This window comes from Sus scrofa, chromosome X (assembly GCF_054392235.1).
Source record: "Sus scrofa isolate SSC_HxYL_T2T_F1_AM1 chromosome X, Sscrofa_HxYL_maternal_Yorkshire_Landrace_v2.0, whole genome shotgun sequence".
NCBI lineage: Eukaryota > Metazoa > Chordata > Mammalia > Artiodactyla > Suidae > Sus > Sus scrofa.
In genome coordinates, this window is record NC_139401.1 from 119,351,272 (window position 1) to 119,370,381 (window position 19,110).

Consider the following 19,110-nt stretch of genomic DNA (forward strand, 5'->3'; position numbering starts at 1 on the left):
TCCAGCATTGCCGTGAGCTGTGGTGTAGGCTGCAGACACAGCTCAGATCCTGCGTTGCTATGAACTGTGATGTAGGCAGGCAGCTGCAGCTCTGATTCAACCCCTAGCCTGGGAACCTCCACATGCCGCAGGCGCGGCCCTAAAAAGAGACTAAATAAATAAATAAATAAATAAACGGTTCTGTGTGTTCATCTCCTGGTATTAAAACACACACATATGCACAGACCTTCAAGAAAATCTCCTCTGAGAGGCCTGAATGAAGCAGCTGATTTTATTTCTGCACTTAGGAAAATAACTAGTGTGTGACACAAAACAGCCCTTCTTTTTCTGACCTTGCAAATTGATCATTGTTACAACTGTGTGTGCATATCTGTGCAAGCATCCGTTTGCTAGCCTTGAATAACATTAAAATGCTCTGACCAGAGATTTTTCTCACCAGTTTCTCCAGGAAAGAGTGCAAAGCTTTAATGCAAAATTCAGCCCAAACTGTTAACACAAAATGTTTCTAAACAACTCTGGAGATTTATAGCCTGAATGTAGAATTATTCCCTGTTCTTTTACTTCTTGTCCAAATGCAAAAGAAATTAATTTTCTGGCCATAATTTCAGTACTTCTGGGACATTATCAGGACAGAAGTAAAAATAGAACATCATTATATTGTCAGGTCCTATGGCTGAGTGTGACTAATAGCTGCAGTGTCACAGACGCAATAATCCAATAAAGCCTCTGCGTACTCAGGGCCAAGTTGCACCAGTGCTGGGAAAGATGTAAAGCTGGTGGCGGCAGCAGAAGATTTCAATCAGCAATTCAGCTTTAAAAATCACAGGACTGGAGTTCCCATTGTGGCTTAGCAGTAACGAACCTGACTAGCATCCATGAGGACACAGTTTGGATCCCTGGCCTCTCTCAGTGGGTTAAGGATCCAGAGTTGCCCTGAGCTGTGGTGTAGGTCACAGACACACGCAGCTCGGATCTGGTGTGGCTGTGGCTGTGGTGTAGGCCGGCAGCTACAGCTGATTCGACCCCTAGCCTGGGAACCTCCATATGCTGCGGTGTGGCCCTAAAAAGGCAAAAAAAAAAAAAAAAAAAAAAAAAGATCACAGGGTTATCTGTGCCCTCCCAGTTCGTCTCCTTACTTCACACCTTTCTCTCCTCTTGAGTCCCCTGCCCTTCCCCTCTGCGCGTTCTCCCTTTTGCTCTATTTGGAAAGCCAAAATAAGCAGCACCCCACCATTAACACTAAGACCCCTCCATCTAAATCACAATGTTTCCTCATTCTCCACCCGTTACCCAGAGTAGGGGAATGTAAGTTAGCTTGGCCTCTCTAACTAGACTGTAAGATCCTTGAGAAAAGGGTCATTTCTTTGCCATGTTTTTTGTTTTGTTTTGTTTTTTTTTTTTCATTTTCTCTTCAATGTCTGGCCTCGTCCTGAGTTTATTTCAAGTGTGTAATGCACTCTGAATCCTGAGCCAATCTACTTTCTTCACTGTTTACCTCCCAAATGAGCTAGGAGAATTACTGGGCGGCCTTTGAGGACTCTTGCAGTTCTCCTCCTTCATGATGGTCCACATTCGTACTCCAGTGACCGAATACCAACCAGTGCTCCTTCCTCGCTGTCCACTATTTTCCACAATAGTGTCAGAAACATGAGGGGGAATTCATACCTGACTATCGAATGAAAAGAGAACTAATCAATAATACAGATTTGATGTTTACGGTACCCAGAGATAATGGACTCTGTAATAACTATCTCGGGAGAACTAAATTTTAACTCTTCAGCCAAAGCTAAATATAACCTTCCTCTGATACTTTATCTATATTAGCCTATAGGTTAAAAGCCCATTCTCCAGTTTATGGCCAATTAGCTTTTAAAAACAGTCTATACACCATGTAGCTAGAGTTAACTAGTGAGCCAGCATTAAGGCCAGATCGGAAGAAGCTAGAAAGGAAAGACTTACCAAGATTTCATTTTCAGATAAGGAGGCAGCAGGCTGCCTCTTGACTGCCCAGCTGACTTTTTGTTCATTCCGCATGTTGGTGTACATCTGTCCCCAAACATTTTATCTCATTTTGAAGGATTAACCTGGACGAAAACCCCCTGAGTTTGCCCTTCATTATCTCTAATGATTAGTCATTTTCTGAGAGGGTTGAGGAAAATCGTGTAGTGGTTACACACTTGACTTTTTCCAGCTAGGTTGGGCCTAGGCATGGAAGAGAACTAAATGCCATTTCAGAAGCTTAGTCATTTTGAATAAAGATTCCCCTTCCTACTGAGTTCAAGCAGAAAAATATGGCATTTAGGTAAAAAGGCATAAGAATCAAAAACAAGTGAAAAAAAAGTGAAACATTTGCCTTATGAATACACCATCACCATTTATACAGTACTTATCATTTACAAAGTGCTTTTATATACTGAGGACTAAAAGCATCTACCCCCTCACAGTTCACTGCCTACATTAACATGATTTTACTCTTCAGCTGTCTTATCAAATATAATTTTACTATTCTACTGTATTCATCAACATGACTTTAATATTCCAGGTAACTTGCTCAGGAAGAAAAACATTGCAAATAACTCTGTTGCTCACTCCAGAAACTTTTGGGTAAAAAAAGACATGAAATGAACAGAAAACACTTTCAGCAGATAGGATTAAGAGCAATACCCTTGTCTCAAGAAACACCTCCTTGTTCTGTCCACCCATGTCAAACTACTACGTCAAGACCCTGACCCCGTCCTGATCAATCTCACATATGCCAATAGCCACCTTTAATCAGATTCCCAAACCGCATAATTACCCCCATTCTTCCTTCAAGCTAGTACTCGTCCTTACCATAGTAAGGATAAATTCAACTTTGCCTTATTATGCTGGTGGTATTTCTGAGGACCCAGCACCCAGCATTTAACAATCCTTTTTTTTTTTTTTTTTTTTTGCTTTTTAGGGCTGCACTGGTGGCATATGGAAGTTCCCAGGCAAGGGGTCAAATTGGAGCTGTAAGCTGCCAGCTGACACCACAGCCACAGAAACACCAAATCTGAGCCATGTCTGCAACCTACACCACAGCTCACAGCAACACCAAATCCTTAACCCACTGAGCGAGGCCAAGGATTGAACCCTCATCCTCATGGATACCAGTCAGGCTCGTAACCTGCTGAGCCACAATGGGAACTCCTAACAATGCTTTTAACTCTGCCTTCATAACAGCCCCTTTAAGAAGCTGGGGTAGATTTTATCATCTCCATGTTACACTTAGAGAAATTAAAGTTCAGAGAAGTTAAGTAATCAGCCAAATCAAAGCACATCAGCAGTAGAAGAATGTAAACTAAGCTCAAAATAAGAGTTCCTAATATTAAGCATGAGATCTTGGATGTCAGCCTGTGCAGACAGGGGAATATGAGATGGTGAAGACCAGGAAATACACAATGAGTCTCCATTCTCTTCAAGAAAGCAACATGTAGAGAAGGATGTTTAGGTTGCTAAAAATCACAAACAGTGGTCAGGATCGTCGAGAACCTAAGAAATGATGAGACATAAGAACTCATCAGGAGTTCCCTAGTGGCCTGGTGGTTAAGGATCTAGTGTTGCCACTGCTGTGGCGCAGGTCACTATGGGTTCAAGCCCTGGCCCGGGAACTTCCACATGCTGTAGGTGTGGCCAAAACAAACAAACAAACACACAAGGTGTATGGTAGTAGCAATTAGAAAAATACCTCTTAAAGATTAAGATAAAAAAAGACAGATTAGAAGAAAAGTCCAGGAATATCAGCATAAAATAGAAACAGATTAACTGGATGATTATCTAGTGATTGCTACCATAGGTGGGTGGGCCTATAGGAATTGCATGTTTCTTAAGGGCACACAGCAGAGAAATGTATGAAATTAGGAAAGGCAAATCAATGATGAAACATGATAAGGTTTAGCCAGGCAGAACAAGGACAGAGAAAACCAAAGCTTGGAGCAGATTTTAGATGGCCTGATGGTGTTTATGGAAAAGAGGCAGAATTTAGTTGAATAGATGTTTTCTGACAGACACAAAGCACATCAATTTTAGAAGTGTCATTGCAGTGTAACCCCACAAACAAGACTATACTAAGAAAACAAAAGTCTGGTCCAGAAAATGAGATATCAGAGGGGAAAAGGCACTGCAACTCAGCGTACGGAATTGGCCCCAAATAAGAAAAAGAAACCGACCAATGTATGGAATTAAAACCGAGCCCTCTTGAAAAATAAATGAGAGATAGCAAGAGGGAAATGAAATATTACAGGCAGCAACTATGACTTCAGGTTAAAGTACAGCAGAAAGACTTGGAATACAGAAAAGCTGCAGGAAAACGGTGTGTTGACAAATATATTGGAACAATCTCACCCTCAAAAGAACAGCTCGTGTGCAAAAGACTGTCCCAGAACTCAAGCCTCTCAACAAATGAGAAGTTGAAAGGCCACCTATCCCCAGAACCATTTTTCAAAGGCCCAATAAAAATCCACGAGAGTCAAGGGCAGCAAAGCCCACACTAACTCAGAAATACAGAAATCAGGCAAAACGGTAGAGTCGTCTCCATCACCAATTTCACAACTTTGCAAAAGGGCACTTCTCTCTCCTAGACTCAAAACAGGCACAGGTATTTGCTTCTTCCTTATACGTATTTGGAGGATTGTATCAAGAACCCTTAATTCTCTGCCATTCTTTAATGACCCCATGTTACTGTAGCTCTGAATAGACAATGCCATCCAATTCCAAACTACTCATTTCCCTTTAGGTTCAAGGGGCTTGGGAAAGAAATGAATCAAATATATAAAGTAATTCTGAGAATTGAAAGGTTCATAGATGACGGTCTCCTTACAAATGGTCTGACTGTGAATCGCCCATTGAATATTCTCCAGTGCACGCACTTTACCTTCACTCCTTTCCACAGTGCCTAACCTGCCCTGTCTCCTGGCCTTGTGTGGACTCATGACATGGGTTTAGATGCCTAAGACTCCAAGCTAGCATTTTTCCAGGTTGAGAAACTGCCACCAAGAAATTAGTATCTAAAACACCTACAATGTGGGAGTTCCCTGGTGGTCTAGTGGTTAGGATTTGGTGCTTCCACCACTGCAGCCTAGGTTCAATTCCTGGTGTGGAAACTGAAATCCCACATCAAGACACACAGTGCCCCCCCCCCCAAATAAAATAAAATAAAAGACCTACAATGGAGCTCAAATATCCTTCTGCATTTTGGCGAGTACAGTATCTTTTCAGGGCTAAAAAGAATCATTCTCAGACCCCAGATGATAAAAAGATGATGATCAACATCACCATCCTTTCCTTACGTATCAAGAGCAATCAGTCTTGCTGCCACTTTAATAACAGACCAATAAAGATGACAGTGTTAAAAGCATGGAGCTAGGAGTTCTCTGCCCACGTGTTTAAAAAATAGACCATAGGTGGAATACATATTTAAATGAAGCATTTAAAGCATCTCAAACTGAGGTTGCCTTCAAGGTCACTAAAATTTAAAGTCTTATCTACACTAGTATATTTGTTCACTAAAACCCATCAAACCATCTTTTTCTCTCTTTTTTTTTTTTTTTTTTGCTTTTTAGGGACGCACCTGTGACACATGGAAGTTCCCGGGCTAAGAGTGGAATCAGAACGGCAGCTGCCAGCCTACACCACAGCCACAGCCACAGCCACGCGGGATATGAGCCACATCTGTGATGTACGCTGCCGCTCACGGCAACACCAGATCCTTAACGCTTTGAGCGAGGTCAAGGATCGAACCCACATCCTCATGGATACTAGTCAGGTTCTTAACCCACTGAACTACTAAGGGAACTCCCTACAAACCATCTTTAGAAATTAGTCATTATTAGTTGAATCAAACCACAAGGCAGAGGGGAGAAGACACATGGAAAAAAATCGAGTGACAACAGTGTTAGACATTTCTTTTGAACGCTTATATTCTGAAGCTAAAGCCTGTAGGGAGAGGTGACGTTGGCAGTAAGCCATGATGTCGCCTCCTGATATATACATCCCTTCCGTATTTGCGGGCTACATCTCAGATCCGTGATGTCCCTTAGGTTACGGAGCCAGTTGGGGAGGTGTCGGAGCACAGGGAGGAGTGGGAAGGGGAATGGGTTGGGAGACACCGCTGAACACAGAGTGCCCATAACACCTTTCACAACCAAAGCCCTGGCGCTTCTAACTGTCTGCTCTCTCCTCAGCCTTGGGAGCTGCCCTACCCAGGGCTGCTGTTCCGAGCCTCTCCCCACCTCTGAGCTATAGGTCCCCGAAGGTGAGAGACTGTTTCGTATTTGTCAGTTCCCCTCTCCTGATCCCCTTTCTGAGGATTTATCCTGGAATTCTCCCTTTACAAAGACAGACAAAGAATGGCTCCCAAACCTCGTCTTAATCCCTTTCAAAGCTCTCGTGATTTTCTGAGCAGTTTTCGGCACCAGTTATTTCTATCACTGCAAAATCACATGATGTCACTTCTGAATACACATGGTGAACAGGAAATGAGGGATGGTGGTGGGCCGGGGGAAGTCCTATTTTATGAGTAAACCGCGTGGAATTATTTTCTTCTCCTCATGTCATACTTGTTTAAGTTTGATACAAATTTTCAAAGAACACAAACTTCTAGTTCCTGACTGGTTTGTGCATGGACAGATTGCAGAGAACGCACGTCAGCCCCACAGCTGGATGGTCAATGACCAAAGGACAGTCTTTTCTGGATCACTTTTGACTTGTTAGACCTCTATGAAAAATACCAATTCCCACAAATGCCTATGTATGATGAGTAGAGTTGATCACGAAATGAGATAGCAGGGGCATTGTACTGTTAAGAGAACCCCTTGTTTTAATAAAATTATCATCTTATCTCTTCATTCTGCTATGAAATTATAAAAACAAAATAGCACGAAGGGAGAAAAAAGCTTTGCGGATAAGGGTAGTGTTTATGTCATTAACATGTGCCAAGTTACCTTCCATTCTGGGTATATATATAACGAACCCAGCCAAACCACCGACAAGCAACATTTGGAAATTAGACAAAATTGATTCCTAGATGCAAGCAAAAGTTCAAGGTGAGGGGAAGGGGGTGGGGAGCAGACTCAGATGGAAAAGAAGTCATTACCAGCTCCTGTAGAATACCAATAAACCTCAGTTTTGTGAAAGCAGATTTTTATGGAATTTCATACCCCCCTCCGTGGTCCCTTGACATTTCCAAGCTAACTACATGCGCAAATGGAGAAAAGGTCTATAGAACAGCCAAAAATGAGAGATGCTGAAATAGGTAGCCGGAAAGCAGGTTTTTCGTTTTTGCTTTTTGCTTGATAGAGGAATCAAAATTTCCACTGAGTCAAAGTACCCAAATGATCAACACTTACACTAACTAGGTGTGTGTAGGGGTGACTGTTTGGGCCAAAAGTCTAAGGGAACAGATGGGTTTGGGAGTTTCAGGATGGCTAGGTGCCAGGCATGGTTTTAACTGATAAGGACCAGTTTCTTTGCATAGATATTTAAATTACACAAGCCCTTCTTACAGCCAAGACTTCTAACTGTTTCTAATTAACACTCATGCAAGCTGTGAAAATCTTCACCTGCAGCCATTTTGCTTACTTGGTGGAGCAAAAGGATGTACTATAAAAAATGCTTCTCTTTTATGACTCTCCTATGTCCTCACCTCCACAAGGATCCTGAGAGAGGCAGGCCGTTATCACCCCCGGGGTAAACGGTGAAACCGGATCTGTTGGGATCAAATATAGACAAGTTACTCCCTGAGCAGCAAAGCCACACACGTACCTTTGTGCTCTATCAACAATCGCTCTTCTCTCTTTACTCTCTTCCCGCCATCCTTCGAAGCTGGCATCTCTTGCCTTGCCTCCTCTAGGGAAGTCTTTCCTTAGGCATTAATCCCTGCTTCATCAGTGAGAAAAAGAGAAAGGAGGGCAGAACCTCCACTCCTGACTCTGGAAGAAGGACTCCAGCAGGGGCTCACAGGTCTGCTCTTTGGGGACCTAGCAGTCACGAGGCTCCCCCGGGCACTCGGGGCTCTCTGGAGTCCTGACGCAGTATTTTACTAGCATTACCTGGGGATTCGGCCTGATCCAGCCATAGTGTGGCAACTTCATCAGCTCTTTTTATGCTGTGGACAGAACTTTTTTTTCACTGTTTTGTTTTGGCCGTGCTCAGGGCGTGTGGGAGTTCCTGGGCCAAGGATCAAACTTGTGTCACAGCAGTGACAATGCTGGATCTTTAACCCACCGAGCCACGAGGGAACTCCTAGAAGTATCTTTGGGTACCAAGGGTTAAAAGTCTCCTTAAGAACATCTTAGGATAGTGCATCTTTATATTTAGCATTTTCTCCCATCTTCCACATTGTCGGCATTTTCACCTCATCTTAAATATGAACTAAGCTCAGAAGTGACTTGCTAAGGACAAGGAAATGGAGAAGAACTTTCTAGGACTGCCAGTTAACAGGCACCCTCCAGCCAGCATAGTTCAACAAATCCTAGAATGTTCCAATGGGTGAGCCTCAGTGTAAGGTGTCCAAGTTATTAGCCAGGACAGAACCTGGGTTCAGAATAATGAAAATTCTGGGTTCCTGGGCCATCTCTTGCTCATATTTCATAGCAAGATCAGAGAGGTGTGGTTGCCAAAGAGAAGCCAGTGTAACCTATAAAGAATTCGCTGTACCTAAGAAAGCAAAGACGACAATCACAGGAAGCGTTGCAGGCAAGGGTCTAAACCAAGCAAATGTGCATTTAGGAAATGGGGAGCTAATTCCTTGAGTATCTCCTGTGTACTGGGTGCATTACAGAGGTTAGTTCTTTTTTTTTTTTTTTAGGGTCCCATATGCACCCGTGGCATATGCAGGTTCCCCGGCTAGGGGTCGGAATCAGAGCTGTAGCCACTGGCCTACACCACAAGCCACAGCAACACAGGATCCAAGCTGCATCTGCGACCTACACCACAGCTCATGCCAACACCAGATCCTTAAACCCACTGAGCGAGGCCAGGGATCGAACCTGCGTCCTCATGGATACTAGTTAGATTCCTTTCTGCTGAGCCACGACAGGAACTCGTACAGAGGTTAAGTCTAATTAATTAATTAACTAACTAACTAATGGGTGCATTACAGAGGTTAATTAACACTTAATTCTCACAACATGCCTGATAGCAATGTATGAGTCCTATTTTGCAGGTCCTTACCTGTAAACGGAGACTCAAAGGGTTAGTTAGGAATAAAGGATAGACAGTTACTGGCGGAATCAGCTTTAAACTGTGATCTGACTGACTCCAAAGCAACCTAAGTGGCAAGTTATGAAGCATCATAGAGCTACATAGTGTAGGCATTTGCTCTACGGATGATTATAACAAGCACAGTTCACAGGGCTCACTGTGGTATAGCTGAAGAAGAAGACTAGATTCCAAAACATACACCAAAATGAGCAATGACTCCAAAAATGTAAACTGTGGCTAGCCTCATCCTGAGATCAGGTATTACCATATTCTGAAAGCTTCAATCCCAAATTAATATGAAATCTCATCACCTACCAGAAAGGAATCCTGACCCAGTTACTACATAGCCTGCCAGAAAACTGACAGTTAGCCAAGGTGAAATCAAAGTTCACACACAGGACCTCTACTTGTTTTTAAGAAACATGTCAGAGAGCAATCTGGGCAAACTAGCACCAAATATGAGGAATCCTTACCAAGCGAGCCTTGTGGCTTGGCCGCTGTACTGACAGTCACCAAAGACCTGGGCAGGGACAAGAGAGAGCATTTAATATGCAGGAGCAGTCAAAGTAATTCAACCACCATTAGCACTTTTCATCATGATCACTGCGCCCAAATCCACTCATCCCACGGTGTAACACAATAGGAGACACAGGGGTCAGGGAGCCTCACATGTGCAAATCTCAAACCTTGTCCCCAGCTGCCAAAATCTGAATTCGTTGAAAGTTGTTAACAGTGGCACAAAGTGCTGAAATAATATGTTAGAAGCCAGCTGAGCTACCAGACTTGCCTTAGAGTGAAAATGAACTAAAGGTCTCTCAAACTCTCTCAGATTGGGGGCTTACTGTGTATTAAACATGGTATGTGGTCCCAGCAATGTCTGCAAAGCAGAAAAATAGGCAACAATGCATGCAATGTAAAGATTTGGAGGAGTACGACCTCCATACGACTTTAATTGTTAGGCTATGCCTTCAGGACCCCGACCACATAAATGGCACAGGAAGGGTAGGCAGGATGGCTGACTACCATTCCCTGCTTCCCACCTGATCTCTGGACCTCATCTCTCCTTTTCTCTACATGGAGTTGAGATCTAAAATTACATTCAAATCCACCTTCTCATACCTGTTGAACAAAGGAATCCAAGCAGCACCTCTCACTCCTTTGACTCTCAAAGTTTGCTTCCTATAATCTAGTCCATTCCATCCTTCTGCCGTCTGCTACTGGCTTTCCGAAAAGAATAAAAAGAAAGATCAAAACTTTGGTGTTAAACAGTCAAAGTGAGGAGTTCCCATCGTGGCTCAGTGGAAAGGAATCTGACTAGGAACCATGAGGTTGTGGGTTCGATCCCTGCTCTCTCACTCAGTGGGCCAAGGACCCGGCGTTGCCATGAGCTGTGGTGTAGGTCGCAGACGTGGCTCAGATCCGAGTTGCTGTGGCTCTGGTGTAGGCTGGTGGCTACAGCTCCGATTCTACCCCTAGCCCAGGAACTTCTAAATGCCGCAGGTGCTGCCCTAAAAGCAAAAAAAAAAAAAAAAAAAAAAAAAAAAGTCAAAGTGAGGTTTCTTTGAAATCAGAAGTCTTACTATGCCAATGTCTCTGTCACAGTGGCAGCCACAGTGCACAGAGGAATACAAATAAGTATAGGGGAAAAGATGCTCTGGCTTAATTGAAGGAACTGGTTGTAGAAACAGGATCTCTACCTTAGGGTTGGTCGACAGTGCCCAGGAGTGACCCTGCCAGGGAGGCGGGACCCAGGGATGGGGTTCAACATGGTGTTATCAAGACAGGAGACAGCAGAGTTGCCCTCTGCCCAACACCCCTTGCCTCACACTACACAGAGATGCACTTATTCATCTGGCTGGTTCTGACTACTGGTTTTGGTTCCTTTTCCTTCATGTTACAAGCCCACAGATTGATCAATACTGGACTTTTCCGCAGCAGGTCCCGAAAAGGGTGGTGATTATACAAATCTGCAAGGAGACTTGCCTGAGAGCAGACATCTTAGCATCACGGTGGGAAAGTTACTTAATTTGGAAACTTATTTAGGTGAGTGGCTGGGACAAACATCTTCCCCCCCACCCCCGCCTTATCCAGAGGAACTTCTGGGGCTGCTTGGTGGGGTAGGGGTACCCAGTCAGGCAGAGTGAAAGATAATGTAAGGCAGGGACTACGCTCATCTTGTGGCTACAAGACCAGATTCAAATTTTTTTTTTTTTTTTGCATTTCAGGTCTTCACCTGTGGCATAGGGCAAGAGGTCAAATCAGAATGGCAACTGCTGGCCTACACCACAGCTCACTGCAATGCTGGATCCTTAACCCATGGAGCAAGGCCAGGGATCGAACCTGCATCCTCATGGGAACTAGTCGGGTTTGTAACCTGCCGAGCCAGAATTAACCTTTTTTAAAAAATTAAATTAAGGAGTTCCCGTCGTGGCTCAGTGGTTAACGAATCAGACTAGGAACCATGAGGTTGTGGGTTCGATCCCTGGCCTTGCTCAGTGGGCTAAGGATCCGGTGTTGCCGTGAGCTGTGGTGTAGGTCAAAGACACGGCTCGGATCCTGAGTTGCTGTGTCTCTGGCGTAGGCCAGCAGCTACAGCTCCGATTTGAGCCCTGGGCTGGGAACCTCCATATGCCACAGGTGTGGCCCCAAAAGGACAAAAGCCAAAAAAAAAAATTAAGTTAAAAAGTTCATCCTGCTTTAATTACAGGGAAGTACGAACTCAGGCTGAAAGGAAATGTCCCTTAATTTCTATAAGGGGGAGTTTTGAACAAATCTGTTTATTCAATACCACAGCAAAAGACTCAGGCAGGATTATGGATAAGAAACCTTTGAAATGGGAAGCTGAGCTGTTCACCAGATTCCACAACAACATTTCATGGTGTATTAGTGTTAAGTAATTGGTAACGCAGTAAGTTAGAAAATTACAAACATCGAAAAGCAGCTAGTATCATTCAGGGTACCTTTTATGAATAATCCCAACCATTAAATAACTTTTCTATCTTCTGAAACTGAGCATAGATCCTTCAAGGCAATAACAATGAAAGAAACTGGACAGCTGCTAATATTGGTTTTACCAATGTGTTCCTTAGAAAATATCCCCTCTAGAAATCCTATGAGCAAAGTGGATGCTATAAAGGTGCCTTCAAACCTGATCCTTGGACCTAACTCCCACAGTAAAAAAAAATCATTCAAGGTCTAGGACTTGAAACGGTAGTATTCCTGAGGCTGGTTAATGTCCCAATGCCTAAGACTTCGGCACCTCCTAGTAACAAACGCAGAGGCAGCTTTCAATCCTACCAACAATCCATCTTTCTGATTTCTAAACATAATCCAGGAAAAGAATACTTGGATATCACTAGTGTGCTACCAATAAAGGTGTCAGGAAGTCCCTGAGATACTAAATCTACATAATTCAAGTAGAAATCAAGTATAAACCAGACAAATTCAACACCAGCACATTTTTACCTCAAAGCGAGAACAGGTTCCTCTCAGTGAGTTTGGTCCTCAGGTTTTTGAGAGAAACAGCGAGGGTTTTCCTTTCGTTTAATTCTACTTTCGAATACACTCTTGATGTCCTTTAACGGAGGCACAAGCGTACACAGGCGGTCGCTACAGATTTCAGAAGGCTGCGTGCGCGCGCAGCATGCTTAACCGCACAAACCTCCGCAGCTCCTGCCCAAGGGGGCGCGGCCAGCAGCGCGTGAGGGGAGGAGCCTGGAATTCCCGCCATTTCCTGTTCTAACTTGGTACCCAACTCTGCTGTCCATCTTGCCTATAAATAGAAACTGTACAAAGAATTCCCCCCCTACGAATAAACACCTGGGAAGGAAACCTAGATCGAAATTCTAAAATTACTATTATTTTAAATGCACAACGATCTTGTAAAATAAAATTCCGACTTCCAATAGCTGCTTAGCTGCTAGGAAACGTAAAGTCCTCAATCTCCGCCGTTACTTTCCTGACTTATACCTTGAAACGTCTCAGACTTTTCAAATAAAATGTATGCCAAAGGCTAGGGACAGAATTTTATTGAATAACCTCATATTCAACATACGATTTTTACAGGAAATGAACTGCTCAGCAGTGGCCAGTGCCGGGCACTTCTGAGCATCCACTGTCCTAAAACAAGTGGCCACTCTGATTGTCCAGGGGTGTATTTTTACATTGAAAATACCACAAACCTACCAATTAGAAAACTTGTTTCCTTATTCGTGAATCGAAGGTAACACGCAGCTTTTTTCACACAAAGCTTATGAAAAGGACCAGGACTTACATTTAATAGATTAAAATGATACCAAACACACAATTCCTCCGTAAAATAAAGTGCCAAATCGCGTTACAAGGCAGCCTACTACAGACACTTTATGGGCATTCACTATCATAAAACATTAGGGACTCCATCCGATGATTAAACTTTGCATTTATTTGTAAATCCTGAGAACCCGAAGCGTTTATTTTTCTAATTTTTATTTTATTTTTTTATTTTTTAATTTTTGCTTTTTAGGAGTCGAATCCGAGCTGCAGCCAACTGCCTACACCACAGCCACAGCAACTCGGAATCCGAGCCGCGTCTGCAACCTACACCACAGCTCATGTCAATGCTGGATCCTTAATCCACTGAGCGAGGTCAGGGATCGAATCCGCATCCTCATGGATACTGGTTGAATTCGCTTCCGCTGTGCCACAACGGGAACTCCTGAAACGTTTATTTGTTAAAAAGAAATTTATAAAATGGGAACAAGAGCAGAATTTAGACAAATAAAGCTACACCAAATACATGATTACCAAATAAAAGGCACGCAATCTGATTGTTAATGTTCTCCACTGGAAATCGAAAATTTCACAAAACCTTTCATAAGGAATCTATGGAATCCCCAACATCAAAACTTAACTGCATGCAATGAGAATGAACAAACAACTGTTTTGTAAAATTAAATGCCAAACTTCATCCAATATTGGCTGAAGAGAGGATTTGGGGAATACATGGTTTTTGCAAAACACCAAGCGCAAAAAAGATCCAGCCTTCAAAGGAAAATGCATGAAAAGCCTCAGGATCATGTCTAGTCAAATGTGACTTTAAATACACAAGTATATTGCATGAAAATGCAAAACGGTGCCGATGGTGACTGAAGGATATTTAAAGTCATCAACGAACAAGTCCCATGCCAATCTGATCGTCGATTTTATCATCTCCAAAGTGAAAATATCAGGAAACATTTTTTTCTTTTTAAATTAAGTCAGTGTATGAGAGGACTCCAAAAATTAACCACACAAATAAGAAAGCACGCACACACCTATGCTCAAGGGCAGCCACTAACTGACTAAACCCGTGCACAATCCCTCAGCTTGTAAAGTTTCTTCTTTTCGGGTTGAAAATAACAGAAACAGAGGGGCTAAGACCAAGAATTAAATACCCAGTGACAATAATCATCCAAAGATCTAAAATAAAAAGGCAAAATCGGCTCCCTGTCAGCCGCAATGCTCTCCGGTACCTGCTCAGCCAAAAAAGCACCTTAACATCACATAAAAAAGGGATCAAGACCAATATTTAAACAAATGAAATATTAAAGGGTCATCATCTTGTAATATAAAGCACAACATTGTGCCCAAGTTTAGCTAAGGGTCCCATATTGCCACAAATCTAAAGCCGTCAAGATATTAATCCAGTATACTATTAATTATAATATTGTTAAAGTATATTACTACATTCCATATACTCTATAAAAACGCACTATAAACTACCACCAATAACAAATAAGAAGGAAATTAACCTTACGCACATGGGAGCAGGCACCATGATCCCTCATCACTGAGGGTACCACTTCTCCACACAGCCTACAGCGAAACGCTCACCGCAGCAAACGGTTGAGCTCCTTTTATAGCCAGTAGATGGCTCCGCCTACAAAGATTCTGATTGGTTTGGTCGAGAATGATTGACAGAGATAGTATCCACTCGCTCTTTCTCTATAAGTGGAAGACCCGCTCGTATCCTAAGCATTGCTCTTATTGGTGGGAAAGATTTGCTCTTGGAGGGTTCGTTCCGGAATTGGGGGTTGCAGGAATTGTGGGAAGCACAGGATGAAACGAACCACAAAGTAATTCAAACCAGCCTCCGTGATTGGTCCAAGCAGTGAATTCAAACCATCCTTCAACTGTCCTTTTTAGATTTGCATAGCGTCGTCTCCTTCTGGAAAGTTCTTTCCCTCCATTTCTGCTTTTGGGGTCAAACTAAGGCCAGAGACCAAATCTATCTCAGCAGGGAATTCAATTCCCCACAGCAACTATGCTTGGGAGTGCCCATTTCAGAAGCACATATACTAAAACTGGGAAAGAGTTGAATGAAGGTGATAGTGCGTCAAGGATCCATCTGAAGGGGAAAGTGAGCCTAAACAGCTGCCCACCTGACAAGTACACATACATATGCACTAGGAGCACGAAGTGGGGAGGGCTCCAACCATTGAAGACCACGTGCACAGAATGGCAAGTACCTCACTACCTCACTGAGAACGGGCAGTGAGGAGCATGCTCCTGCAGCACGAAGAATGGGTGTGAGGTGTGAGCGGACTGAGGGACCGGATCGTGAGGAGGACGAGGAAAGGGCCAGAAGAGTTTGACCCATGGCCCCCTAGCACCCATGTGCGTGTTTAACTGATCATTAGTGTAATCGTGCCTTTTGTGCTGTTGCCTCTCACTGGAATGTCCTTTTCCCGCCAATGCCCATCCCCCAGCACCTAGCTCAAAGGCCGCCTCCTGCGTGAAGTCTTCCTGGTTCTCTTTCCCGCTCCCACAGGTAACGGGCCCTCTCCTACTGCTGTGTGGTGGGAAATAGGGGAAAACCTCAGAGCTGGGGTGCAGGGCAGTGTTGGAAGCTCTGGCATCAGTTAGCACTGGGCTGGACTGGGCGGGAAGGCTATAAGCCTTGTATTTGGGAGTTTGCACTTGTGTGAGATTGCAGATATTCTAGAAGTTCAGTGTAAGCCACAAAGTAACCCATACCTGCCTCCTGATTGGTCAGAGAAGTTTAAATTCAAACAAGTTGACAACGAACTTGGTAACCAAAGTAACGCACAACAATCAACCGGATTGGTCAAAACCAGGAGCTTACATGGTAACCATGGTTCAGAATGGAACATACCATCATGACAGGAAGCTGGAGGGGCGGAGGGAGTGCGCTAAATGGACTGAACCAGACAAGTGCAGTTAAGGGGTGTGGTGGAGATGGTATGGCCCTCTATTTTAGTTCTTTCTACTTGACTCTAGAGACCTTCAAGTGGAAAGAACATAGAATTAAAATCCTCATCCTTCGGAGGCCCAAATTAGCTGATTAAGATTAGCTGACCAAAGTGTGGTCCCCAAATTCCCCAATCCTTATCAGTCACGGAGCTGCGTTTTTTTTGTCGTTGTTATTGAGATGAGATTCACATAACATAACATAATATAAAATTAACATTTCAGGAATTCTCTACTAGCTCTGTGGGTTAAGGATCTGGCGTTGTCACTACTGCGGCTAGGGCCACTGCTGTGGCATAGGTTCGATCCCTAGAGAAAAACTGAGTTACAAACAAAAAAATACCTTTATTTATTTTTATTTATTTATTTATTTTACGCCACACCTGCTGCATATGGAAGTTCCAGACTAGGGGTCAAATGGGAGCTGCAGCCGCCGGCCACAGCCACAGCCACAGCCACGCGGGACCTGAGCTGCATCTGCAACCTACACCGCAGCTCACTGGCAACGCCGGATACTTAACCCACTGAGCAAGGCCAGGGTTCCAACCCACATCCTCATGGATACTAGGTGGGTTCGTTCCCACTGAGCCACAATAAGAACTCAAAAAAAAAAAAAAAAAAGTACCTTTATACTTTCTTTTATATCTCTGTAGTTACCTTTACTGATACTTTCATTTCTCATGTGGATTCAAGCAAGTTATAACTAGTATTCTTTAATTTTACCATAAAGAACTGCCATTAGTATTTGCTGTGCAACAATTAGGTTTGCTATCAACAAATTCTTATTTTTATTTATCTGGGAATGTCTTAATTTATCCTCCTTTTAAATTCTGTTTGGATTTGTTGCCGTAGTAAAATAAACATAACATAAATTTACCACCTCAGCCATTTAAAAGTATACTATTCAATGGCATTAAGCACATTCATAATGTTGTGAAACCAACCCCACTACTGAGTTACAAACATTTAAAAAATATCATCCTCCCAAAAAAACCCTGTACCTATTATTCAGTCACTCACTTATACTATTAAAATTTAGCTGGTATTAATCAGAACTATATTGTTATAAGTTAAGAGGTTAATTGTAATCTCCAGGGCAACCACTAAGAAAATAACTAAAAAATATGTAGTAAAGAAATTAAAGGGACTTAATGATATACTAGAAAATATTTAATACAAAAGGTGGCAGTAGTGGAAGAATATATTTAATACAAAAGGTGGCAGTAGTGGAAGAATAGAGTCAAAAGTCTGTAAAACATAGAAAATAAATATTAAAATGACAAAAAGGAGTTCCCATCGTGGCGTAGCAGAAACGAATCTGACTAGGAACCATGAGGTTGCAGGTTTGAGCCCTGGCCTCACTCAGTGGGTTAAGGATCCGGTGTTGCCTCGAGCTGGGTGTGGGTCGCAGACTTGGCTTGGATCTGGCATTGCTGTGGCTGTGGCGTAGGCCGGCAGCTGCAGCTCCGATTTGACCCCTAGCCTGGGAACCTCCATATGCTGTGGGTGCAGCCCTAAAAAGATAAAAAAAAAAAAAAAATGACAAGCATACACCTTCACTTATTGATTAAATTAATTGTAAGCAGAATACAGTGTAAATGAAAACACTGCAATGAAAAGACAAAGATCAGCAGAATAGATTTTAAAAATGATCTGACCTGGGCGTTCCCATTGTGGCTCAGTGGTAAGGAGCCTGACTAGTATCTGTGAGGATTCAGGTTCGATCCCTGGCCTCGCTCAGTGGGTTGAGGATCTGGCATTGCTCGTGAGCTGCGGTGTAGGTCACAGGCGCTGTTCGGATCCTGCATCGCTATGGCTATGGCTATGGCGTGGGTTCCCTCCCTGGCCTCACTCAGTGGTTTAAGGATCTGGTGTTCTTGTAGTGTAGGCTGGCAGCTGCAGCTCCCATTTGACCCCTAGCCTGGGAACTTCTATATGCTGCACATGCGGCCCTCAAAAATTAGGAAAAAAATAGAGTGCTTTAAAACATGATCTGGGAACCTCTAGTCTGGGAACCTCCACATGCCACAGGTGTGGCCCTAAAAAAAGACAAAAGAAAAACAAACAATTAATTAATTAATTAAAAAATGATCTGACCAGTATTATCTACAATAGATAGACTTTGGATTCAGACAGAAATAAGTTGAAAGTAAAACAAATGAAAAAGATATATCATGCAAACAGTAATCAAAGACTGCTGGAATGGCTATCTCAATATCAGACAAAAGACAAAATTTTTACTACAAAGAATATTTTCTAATGAGAAAAGATGAAATCACTCCAGAAATTGTAATATTTATTAACATGTATACATCTAACAACAGAATCCCAAAATACATGAAGCAAAAAGTGATGGAATTGAAGGGAGAAATAACCGATTTAAAATTAGGAGTTCCCATTGTGGCGCAGTGGAAACAAATCCGACTAGGAACCATGAGGTTGCAGGTTCCACCCCTGGCCTTGCTCAGTGGGTTAAGGAGCTGGCATTGCCGTGAGTTGTGGTGTAGGTCGCAGACACGGCTCAGATCTGGCGTGGCTGTGGCTGTGGTGTAGGCTGGCAGCTACAGCTCCAATTGGACCCCTAGCCTGGGAACCCTCCATATGGCAAGGGTGTGGCCCTAAAAAGGACAAAAAAAATTTCAAAATTAATAGTTGGAG

General features: G+C 43.1%; 1 protein-coding gene across 9 annotated transcripts in view; it reads right to left on the reverse strand.

Moving 5' to 3' along the window:
• USP26 (ubiquitin specific peptidase 26) overlaps positions 1–15,113 on the reverse strand; it is a 51,372-nt gene extending 36,259 nt beyond the window's left edge. The window contains exons 1-4 of one of the 9 annotated variants that reach the window (XR_014834631.1): positions 15,003–15,113; positions 10,342–10,439; positions 9,696–9,742; positions 7,664–7,726 (exon numbers count right to left, since the gene is read on the reverse strand). The gene's annotated coding sequence lies outside the window, so the exon portion shown is untranslated. Of the gene's footprint in view, positions 1–7,663; positions 7,727–9,695; positions 9,743–10,341; positions 10,444–12,687; positions 12,909–14,993 lie in introns of those variants that run through there. The other 8 variants (XR_014834634.1, XR_014834632.1, XR_014834635.1 and 5 more) reach the window with 8 other exon arrangements.
• Positions 15,114–19,110: the final 3,997 nt, after the last annotated feature.